Source organism: Pinus tabuliformis, chromosome 5_2 (assembly GCF_031772625.1).
Source record: "Pinus tabuliformis cultivar Carrire ecotype Pingquan chromosome 5_2, CPIR1, whole genome shotgun sequence".
Lineage (NCBI taxonomy): Eukaryota > Viridiplantae > Streptophyta > Pinopsida > Pinales > Pinaceae > Pinus > Pinus tabuliformis.
Window position 1 is genome coordinate 302,119,265 of NC_142306.1, and position 11,765 is coordinate 302,131,029.

General features: G+C 37.9%; 1 pseudogene; it reads right to left on the minus strand.

Annotated features, from left to right (window-relative positions):
- Positions 1-602: 602 nt before the first annotated feature.
- Positions 603-1,263, minus strand: LOC149158736 (protein DMR6-LIKE OXYGENASE 1 pseudogene; annotated as a pseudogene).
- Positions 1,264-11,765: the final 10,502 nt, after the last annotated feature.

Consider the following 11,765-nt stretch of genomic DNA (forward strand, 5'->3'; position numbering starts at 1 on the left):
AATACATAAAGATAGTCTGATACATACCAGGTCTGTCAGGTCGCAAACTACAATGCCACTGCCTTTCTCTGGTGCAACTAGCTATGAACTACGTCGAAAGGCTAGAATTGAAATCTTGCAGACTCAAGCGACTCAAGCGTGTAGATAACAGAGCACGTCCAAAGACTGCAATTGAAATCTTGCAGACTCTTCTGGGCAGGCGGCGACTATCTTTTACCATACCAGAGTTGCATGCTAATAGCCATATGGAAGGGGCCTTGCATGCTAATAGCCATGTGGAAGGAGCTTTGATATACATGTGGAAAAGACCTCGAAAGGGCTTCGAAGTATATTGGTTGTTTGAACTTTGGATAAAATGGTATTGTCGCAATTTTCTTGCATCGGGCCACGTGAAGCCTCTAATAAGAGGTAGAATGCTTTCAGTGTTAAAACTTTGGATAAAATTTACATGAATAAAATTGTTATGATCAAACTTTGGTTAAAATACAAGAAAAACAAAACAAACGGGTCAACTGATCAACTAATAGGCAGTCAAACGATCGATCGATCGCTATAGTCCCTGCTATGCCGGAGGCAGGGACTAATAAGGATGGCTCCACCAACTAATAGGAGTAATTAATCACTAGATCTTGAAAATGATTCAACACCCTCCTTCCCTTTAATTCCTGGTTCCAGAAAGCTCCCAAAAACTCTTCAAACTTGTATCCTCTATACACAGCCGGGTGTTGTTCATCCACCATGCTCGTTGCAGGAGCAATAAAAGCATCATCTGCAAGAAAATATGAAGCAAGAACTAATATGTGTACACTATACATATTTTTTACTGGTCGATGCTCCACGCTCCTAAATCTCCCATTGCTCACAACCTATTATATTCAAATCAAACAATAATCAAATTGGATGAATACTGCCAAATTCTTGCATACACGGGAAAAAAATGACTATATGCATTTGTTAATTCTTTCTAACTTGTACTTGATCTCCCAAATTGACCACAAACGCGTTAGCTATGGGTTCTACAGCAACCCACTTTCCATTTTTGATTACTTGCAGGCCACTGACATCATTTTGCATTAACACAGTGAGGGCACTTGCATCTGAATGGTTTGCTAAACCAATAGTAAGATCTGGGTTTGGGCATGAAGGATAGTAATTTAGAGTCATCAGTTGGCTATGTTTGCCAAGAATTCTGTCCAAGTAATCGGAATCTAGCTCTAGAGCTTCTGAAATTGCAGCCAATAGCCTTAATATTAGTGCTCTCATTTCACTAGCGTCCCTGCCCGCAATATCTTTGTAACAAATATTTAAGTCGAACTAGTTATACATTTTCATATTAGGTTAAGATGAATCAATTCGAGTATTTTTCCTTATATATTTATAATAAATAAAATTTTGCTAATTACCTATGACCTGCAGTTTTTTCGAGCCAAGAGTCAATGACTTCCTCTAGAGGATGGGAAGGCTTTGTGAAATAGTCAATTCAGTGGAGAACCTTGTCTTTGTTATGTTTGAAGCTTGTAGAAAACCAAATCATCTGGTTAATGTGCTTTGAATAGAGGCATGATCTATCTTCCATGGGTATTGTCTTTGCTATAATTGAAGCTTGCGTAAAAATGAATTAGTTGTTTTGTGTCCTTTGAGTAAAGGCATGATCAATCTTCCACGGGAATTTCGTAGAGTTATCACACATAACACATCCACATCTGTAACGGTTGAGTTTTAATTGTTGTACTAGAGGAGCCTGCTGCCTATCGTATTGACAGAGCTCATCGCCGCATCGAGATCTGTAGCCCTGATGTGGCGGCTATGCTCTGATCATCATCTAGGAAATCTAAAATCCTAAGGTTAAATATGGAAAATCCATGGATTCTTGGCAAAAAAATTTGTACGACGTTAATAATACAAACCCATGGACGATAAATGTCATTGTTATGCACTGACATAATAATTGCTATAACATACACATCTATCTGCAAGCATATTATATGAACATATCTAACATGACCTAACAATATACACATCAACATCAACATGAACAAAAAAATGCACCTTTAGATATATATATATATATATATATATATATATATATATATATCAAACAAGTCAAATAACTACTATAAAATATCTGATACAATAGTAAAAGTGCAGTCTGTTCTGTAGCAGAAGACAATGGATGGTTAACTGCTTGATCAAGAGTCAAACTATGAGGTGGAGGAGTAGGTTGTTGTTCTACTCTATAAGGAGAAACATGAGGCAGTAGGCGATCATGAGGTGAATTAGGAGGAGGTGGTCGACTACTACCAGAAGGATCATCGACACCCTAATCATCATCCAATGGGGTAGTACATCTGGGTGAATATTGTGTATTTGTTGCTTGGCCATCTTGAGAAGGCAGAGTACTACCAGAAGGATCGCCACCAGGAACATCATGATCTGATGGGGTAGTATTGGGTGAATACTATGTATCTAATGCATGGAGCCATCCCTGCTCAATGTCAATATAAACTCGGTAGCTCTGATTATATAACACATAAGACCCATCATATTGCACGACAAGTTCATCCAGATCTCCAAGAGCCTAGGATTTGCTCTTATGTCTCGATTCATCTCAAGGAAAACTCTCGACTCAACGAAACATCTAGAGAGTCGGTCGCCCAACTCCATCCTGAATCCAATATTAGGCCTACAATGCAACCGCATGCCTGTGTGTATCTTAATCCGATCAAGATGTCCCTCACCCTTCGTGGCCTCAGCGATATTTGCATCAGCATCTAGTGTGGGAGGAGGCATGTCCCCAACAAATGTATTAATGTCTACAAAATATATAGTACACAACAATAATTAGACAATTTTATTAAACAATTTAATAAAACAAATTAAAGAATGTGCTAGAATAAATTTTATTCTAATTAATTAAGACAATAAAATGAAACTAGATTAATTTAAAGAAAACATTAATATTACCTCTATCATCTATTGGCTCATCCTATGTGAAGAGGATGTTGGAACACTATTGCCAATCCATCCCCACGTAAGGGCACGACACCAAGATGAACATATGGTCGGCCTCACTACCTTGTATCCCTAGTGCATCAAAAGAAATCCTAGCCAGATACTCTGGCTAGCCCCTCTTAGGCATCATCTCGCCCCACATGTGCATTCGCACCTCAGTCATCGGCCTTAGAGGGCAATGGTGAAAAGTATGTCTCATCTCCTAAAACCTCTCAAAATTAAACAAAACGACTCTAAAGCGAAAGGAAATTCCACCCTCCCATGTATCATAACACGACGTCTATCTAAATCTATACAAAAATTCCGCAAAAAAAATGGCAGACCATCTGATACATTGTGGCCTTTGCACCAAAGAATAAACATAAAACAAAAGACAAAAACTAATGTGCTACCCATCACTAATATAGTGTGAAATGGTACTCACTAATAGTGAGAGGCACCTAACCTCCTCTGCACCAAAAGAAGCGATCTGTAGTTGTCCACCAAACACCTAAAAATCTGTTGGAGAAACTACATGATCCCCAACATATCTCTAAGAGTAAACAAGATGACTCTCTGTTGCAACACCATGGAGGACATCAGGTAACTGGGGATAATACCCCCCTCTCATGAATAGGCTAGTGATAAAATAAATTTCCTCATCATTAGGTTGAAACCACATGTCAGGACCGACATCGAAAGCTTGTCGATGGAAATCCCACCGACGGATCAATTGTGCTAATAACCTGAAGTGCCCCTTCAAGGATGTAGCCTCCTCATAGTACTTAAGGAGGCCTACATTCCTCAAGATGCCTTGGGTCGCTACGGTAATAGGGCAAGGGTACAAATCCATCTCCCTCTCTCATGTCTCCCACCCTCGTACCATATTGTACTAGTCAACTCTTTGCTCTTACTATTGTTGTTCCTCTCTCCTCTCATGTCTCTGCATGATTGACACATCTAATACATTAGCCTCATACATAAAACATAATTTTTTTTATTAAATGAAAAGTTTGTTTATAAATATGGACATATAACTTTCAATTAAAAACAAAAATAATTCAACCTCAATGCTACAAAAAACTAGGAACGCACAATACACGATGCGTCGAAAAAAGGAATGCACCTAAAACGGTGTGTACATCGACTTGATGCATCGCCTTCGTTTCACATACATACATATCATTAGTTATTTATGTTTTTCAATGTGATGCATTGACATAACATTTCGCGTTGATGTATTAATTTTACGTTGACACACCACACAGGAACGTTCAAGTTAATGAACGCACTGAGCTATAATTTTTAAATATTATTTGGTGCAGTTGGAAAAAATAAACACACCAGGAAGTTACCTTTACCAGATGCATCGCCGTAAAAATTATAATTTTTAAAGTGATGCGTCTTGGAATTTCATGGCCCAGTGTGTTTCCATTTACCAAATGCACCTAACCACTATCAGTGCATTAACATTATGCATTGACTTGTGGTGCACCCTATAAATTTGTAGGGTGCACCATGAATAGTGCGAGCCTAATGTTTCGAACGAACCATGAAGAAATAAAAAATAAAAAACATTTTTTTTTTAACTTAATTTTTAATTCTACCCTGGTAAAAAATTATGTTAGGGAGAAACATTTGCATTACTTGGACATTTGCTCGTCAGGGAGGCATGGTTCCCACATAAACCAAAAATCAAATTTGACTATTGTTTGACAAAATTTGAAAGGCACGCAGTGAGCAACAAATGAAAGGATGGAAAGAAAGGGAAGCATTGATGGCAAAGCGCTTCACAGAGGCAAAGGCTACACCAGTGCTTGAGATCTCTACAACACTACAAATGGTTAAAATGAATTTTACAGTTGGTAAGATTTTTTTATTTAACCTTGTTCCTGTGCGCTCGAGTAATTAACGCACTGATGCAGAGTATCTACGAAGTGCACCACTTTTTTTTAAATTGAAAACCCTACCATGGTGCACCATGTTATTTATGCACCTGGGCGTGTCAGAACTAGAATAACATCGATGTTTTGTGCGAGTATAGCACCGAAATGGTGAAAATAAATTTTATGACCGACATTCTTTTTTAAATTTTTTATTTTTTTATTTTTCTAAAAAATAAAAAATAACTTTGCCACGGTGCACCATATGCTATTAAGCATTGGTGCATATTAATATAGCAACACACTGGCGCATTAGTGTTTTATCGATGCATCGTTAAAAAAACATCTGCTCGCCTAACTTGGGTAGTGACCTCCACTACAAATAGATTTTTGGGCTATTTTTATAGGGGCTCAGCAAAAACCTCTGCTAGAGGGTATTTTCTTTGTAGTGTTCCAAAGCATAAAACTTCTTATTACTTTCTTCACCCAAATTTATTTTGACCATGTCTACAGGGATAGGAGCAAAGAAGCAAATGCACTCTCAAAAGATAGGTTGGCAATTAATAAAGGTAGCTAGAAAATATAAGAAAAAAACTCAAGACTCCACTTCAGAATATTTTCATGGCTCAAGGCTCTAGCTATTCTGAGCTTTGCTTTTTCTCTTTTTGATTTATACGCTTTACAACTATCAAAGGATCCTCAAAAAACCGGTTTTTGCATATTTCCATGTTATTTTTTGACACAAGATAAGATATACGCAAGAAATATATATGTACTCTTTTGGCATGATGGACAAACTTATGTACTGAACAACTCTAATTGACTTTTTTTCTCTTCTTGACATATGATAGTTTTTAGCATCAACCACTTTGAATGCTTATCAACATCTACAAATGTAATTTCAGACTCTTTAATTAAATTACTAGATTTTTCTCCCATAGAAATATGTGTGTACTTGTGTGTGTGTGTCCCTTCCTCTTGTTAAGAAGTTAAACTACGATTTAAAGATGGTATATGGTTTCATGTATGGAATTAAGATTATATGTTACTTGAAAGCACATGACCCCGTTATTGTAACCTCAATATTCATTGTATACACATTGGATTTCTTGGAAATATTGTCTAGGTTGAAACCACATTTTGGTCCTAGAGTAAGACTTAAAACATAAGTAGGCATATTAACAACCCAAGACCTACAGACTTTTGGCAAGAGGGGATTCTATTTGAGATCTCTAGTGGAACTTTTTAGGTGCCATGGTTTTCCTCGAATAATGGTGATGAGTTAGCATGCATTCATAGATAGTAACCAATTTAGTTTTCCTTGTTGTTAGTTGAAAATTGAGTTATGATAGGTTTTTCCACCTTTGGAATATACATAGAGTAAGGTTTTACATGTTAATTAGGTATAGCTCAAGTGGTTGTAAGTTAAAGTGTTATCCTCCCACCCATGTTCTATATCCATTAGTGACATGTTAAGCTCAAATTGAACATTTTTGTAATGGATTTAAACCATATTATTGACCAACCTTGTGTCCTAAAAATTCTAAGATTTACTCGAAGTACCATCCTTAAAATAAGAAGAAGTATTTAAAACTTTCCCAAATAATATAACTTAGAAAAAATGATAATAAATTATAATAATATAAAAATGGCCTCAACCTTTATTATTATTAAGGACTAAAGAATCCAAATTTAGACATAGATTGTATTAAAAATGTGTAGTAATATGAAAGTGTTTTTAATGTCCTTATAAAAAAAAATTAATTATGAATAAAACATTAAAACAACTTAGTAACAATAATTGAACAATGAATGGTAGATTACATTGATAAAAGATTAAAACAACTTAGTAACAATAACTTAATAATAAATGTCAATAAATGTCATATTATAGTGTATTATTAATAAAAGATTAAAACAATTTAATAATAGTAACCAAGTAATGAATAGCATATTACATTATATTATAAAAAATATTATGAATGTTAATTAATGTTTAAAAGACCATTTTTATAAAATTTCAAAAATAATAATCTATGGAAAAAAAATATTATTATTGATTATAAATATAATTTTTTTTAATATAATAATTTTAAGAAGGAAAAAACTAGCATTTGCACCTTATGTTGCAAAGGAAACGCCGTAAGGCATAGAGTGGGGAAGAATAGCATAGAGTGGGGAAAAATAGGGACATGTGAATGGACATTGTTGAAAGCAAGTGTGGATGATAATGAGTTACAATTGCAATAGCTAGTTATGTGTATTCTGAAAATGAATATTTTGTAAATAATAATAGGTTGTGGAAGAATTTATAAAAAGTATGCCATCAACTACACAATTGATATCTACAGAAATAGAAGGCTAGAAAACAAGAATTTTAATTTATAAGATACAATTTACATGGTTGATCAACATGTAGAAACCCCTTGTGTCATCGCTCTGTCCAAGTGGGGAATAATAATATGACAGTGGAATCACTATTGTGAATATGCAGAGACATAATACTATGGCATGCTTATAGATCGTTGTTGGCTGAATGACTTGCAATTGGCTTTCAAGCTGCTGGTTCACCATAAGTTGGATCTACAAAATATTAGTTGGATCTAAAGAACAAATAAAGCTAGGATAAAAGGTCCAAATTTATGAAATTATTAGTTTCTTCCTTCCCCACCTTTCCATTGTTGTTGTTATTATTATAATACTAATAATATTATTATTATCATTACCAGATAGCTCCCTGGATGCCGTCAAACATTTAATATTAATTTTATTAGAACAAATCAAGGTACGGATAGAAAGCTAAAATTTCTGAAATTATTAGTTTCTTCCTTCCCCTCTTTTTCGCTCTTAGCACTATGACACTTCCTTTCACATCCTACAGTGGATTGAACTTGCAAGAAAATTCGAGGTGAACCCTATACCTTTGCCTCTTCTGTTCATTTTTGTACAGAAGGAGGTATATACATCTTCAGTTCATATTTCTAGCCATTATCAACACCTAATACATGCTTTTGTATACAGGGAATTAAATTTTCATCATGTTTGAACTCAACTATTTGCCTTCCAAGGCTGGCTAAAATGGTTGTTGGGCTGAGGGCCTCCACTGCAAATATTTTTGTTGACAATGGCCGTTACAGAGAGTTTATTTTCAAGCATTTTCAAGTGGCTTCTGTGGATGAAGAAAGTGCAGCAGTAGTTCTAGTAAGTTGATCATTCTATACAAGAAATTCCCATCTGAAGCCCTGAGTAGGCTATGAGTGAGACTTTTTGCCTCTACATAAGAGTTCATTAGATAATGTGTTCTACAAACCCCTCTCACATACTCAACTGCATGACTGCCCTATTCAAGAAGCCAGTTATTCCAATAAGCAATGAAAATCACCTATACAATTTACCAATTACAACAACAACCAACCAACAAAAAAAAATGTACTCAGCAGACTAAGGCAACAAACTGGTCAAGTAATAATCCTCAAAAGGGCCAATATACTAGGACTCTCCATTCAACTAGGTATTACCACCTATATTTTATCTTGATTTAAGTATATTTCCAGTAACAATTCACCAAACTGTAGTCAGCCTATGTGATGAAACAATATCACCAAAAGTTCAAACTACGCATGTTACCAATAAAACTGTTGGCTAAACCTATAAACAATCTTAATCATCCACTTCTACCAACCTTCTTAGTATTAGGCTTTTACCAACATGTGTGTGATTAAGTTGTTTCTCATCTTTTATCAGCTACCACGTTTGACAGAAAAGAAGTGCAAATTTCCTACCTCCACTATCTAACAGATCTGCTAATTTCTGAATCATTCAAAACTTGAACAGGGCCAATATATTGAAATGACACCATGAGAGACTTAGAACTTATACCTCCATTTATAAGCTATCTTAACTAAGCCATTTCTTTTGGTAATCCAAATAACAAAAAAACCATTCCATTTCTTGCCTTTAAAACAGATATTTTCATCCAACAACTTCTAGTGGCACACAGAGGCAGATTCATTGAATTTTACAATTCACGCCAGGCTTGGGATGCAGAGGCAGATTCATTGAAATCAAATATGTCTTTCAGCAAAATATAACAATGTGATGAATACGTTGGCAACGATTAAATGACCCCTGGTCCACTGCAACGAGGAGAACATGATTCAATAACTATTCGAAGGCGCTACATGTACAAATGTAGTACATTGTTTTCTTCTGCCAAAGCTGCATTTATGGTTGTGATTATCATAGTCTTGTTAGGCATTGAAGTATTTTCTAGATCACTCCCTAAATCAAAGGCAGTTACAGATGAATTCAACTCTGAACTCTGCAAGAGATTGGCTCTTAATTGAACTGTAATAGCTATGGAAATTTATTTATAAAAAGTATGCGATCAACTACACAATTGATATCTACATAAATAGAAGGCTAGAAAACAAGAATTATAATTTATAAGATCCAATTTACATGGTTGGTCAACATGTAGAAACCCCCTCCACTACAAATATTTTTATTGGTAATGGCCCTTATAGAGAGTTTATTTTCAAGCATTTTCAAGTGGCTTTTGTTGATGAAGAAAGTGCAGTAGTAGTTCTAGTAAGTTGATCAGTCTGAGGCGACAGCTGGGTTCGGGCTGGGAAACGGGTTACACGACAGCGTCAAACGGAGTTTTATACTCCTCTGCAGGAGTTTTATCGGTTTTCTGTTCGCGGCGGCTTGTTTACGGTATGCTCACTAGTGGAGGCATCTAACCTGGGTATCTTTCCTGAAAACGGCATTCGGAGGCGGTTCTATGCAGTTTCCCTTTCGGGCTTCGAGCGCAAGTCGGTTACAGTTTTTACGGAGAGCTATTAACCATGGTAATTTCTAGTGATGCGGTTGACCTGGACCCGGCTCCTGAAGATATCCTCACGGTTTGGGGCAAGGAAGTAACAGAGAAGAATATCAGTGACATTATCAGGCATTCGAATGTTTTCTCTGGTGCGTTTTTTCCGGGAGGAGTCTCGTGGCGTCATAATCCAGCTAAGGGGCTGTTGGAAGAAAGCTTGGAGCTCTCGAGCAGCTGTGGGCGAGGAGAAAGGTTTCCGGAGGATATAAGCCCTCACCACCCTCTTGGTCAGCAGAAGGATAAGCTCAGACCTCTGCCGGTTGGTAAGTCGGTCTCTCCTGCAAAAAACTTTGTCTCTTCGGGCGGACTCGAGGACATAATCAACTTACCACATATTCATGGAGTATGGAGGTCGGTGGGTGGCGTGCAGGGTATGGGGAAAGAATCGGGAGAGCTTTACACTCAGGAGAAGGTAAGGAGGAAGTTGATTGCGAACGACCGGATACCGGGTTCTCTTGGAAGGGAAGAGGGCAATGCAGGTTTTTTCAATTCTTCGACTACGGGGGTATTCGCAAACCCTCTGCATCTTGAGAAATCTTTATACGAAGGGCATTCAGTTTTAGGTGAGGCGGGCAGCCCTGTGGAGGGTTTGGTTGAATCCGCTCCGGCCAATGAAAACCAAAACCCAAAGGGCGTTGGAAAGACCCATGTGCGGGAGGAAGGCGGCCTACCTTCAGCTGTTACGGGAAAGGTTCCGGAGCCGACAACAGAGAAAGTAGAGGAAAAAAGAAAGAAGACTAAGGCGTGGAAAAAGAAGCGGGTTTCCAATTTGGTCCTAGGCATGGATGTCCAGGTCGAAGAAGCTTTGGAAGTTGCAGAATGCACTCTTGTGAGCAGAGCAAGAGGGAGATACGTATCCGGTAAATTTTTAAGGCAATGGGCTGAGAGTCAATGGCTGGAAACCCCAGCAAAGTCTTTTAGAACGGATATTTTGGTTAAAGGATGGTTTATGGTAAAATTTGATACTAAGGAAGCCATGGAATGGGTTGAAGCACGAAATTGGGCGTTTGGAAGCAGACCTGTTTATTTCAAACGTTGGACCCCCATGTTCGATGCGGCGAAGGAGAAAGTAGATGAAATTCTTGTTTGGGTGTGGGCTCCAAACCTTCCGCCGTTCCTTTGGGTGGACTCAGTCTTCAAATCGATAGGGAATCATTTAGGTACCTTCCTAGATGTGGATAGATCTTATCTGCAGACTTTTGAAAGAGGGGTTGCAAGGATTCTGGTAAGGCTCAATCCATCTGAAGGACTTGTGGAGTCGTTTCCTCTGCAATACAAGGAATATGTTTATGAACAACTGCTAGACTATGAACTTTTTCCTTTCAGATGCCATTGTTGTCATGAATACGGGCATCTAGCGAGGGACTGCCCTTTGGGGAAAAGAAGAAGGGGGGTCCAGCAGAAGGTGGAGGAGTGGGAGGACTTGACGGGTTCACCCAAATCTCAGAAGAAAGAGGAAGTTATTGAGGAGGACCACCAGACCGGAGACACAGCTAACATAGTGGACGAGGAAATGCAGCAGAAGGAGGAGAGCCCCGATCAACGAAAGGATGATCAGACAGGTCGGGATGCTCCTGCGGCAGAGATGGCTGGTCCTTCGGAGGAACCAGCTCCCGGTATGCAGCCCTCTTCTTTTATGCTCCCTGTAATTTCTGTTGCGTGTAATGATGAAATCGTGGCAAATTCTTCTAAGTTGCAAAATTCAGAGGATTTCTCTCATAACTTAGAGTCTTTGTCAGAAGCCATCCCGTCTCTAAATCTGAACAGTGAGGTGCCTTCAAAGAATAGCCTGGGAACGGGATGTCTTTCTGTCACCCGACCTTATAACTTAAGGTCCCTCCATAAACCCTCCGCCTCCATCTCCGACTTTCAGGATTCGGTGGGTGGTCTAAGTCCTGAGCCTTCTAGGGGTACCTCCAAGAAAGGTAGAGGTAGGAAATCTTTATTGTCAAAGACACAAGTTAAGGCAAAGTTTGACGTGGCTGATGGGAAGCAAATGACGATTCCCG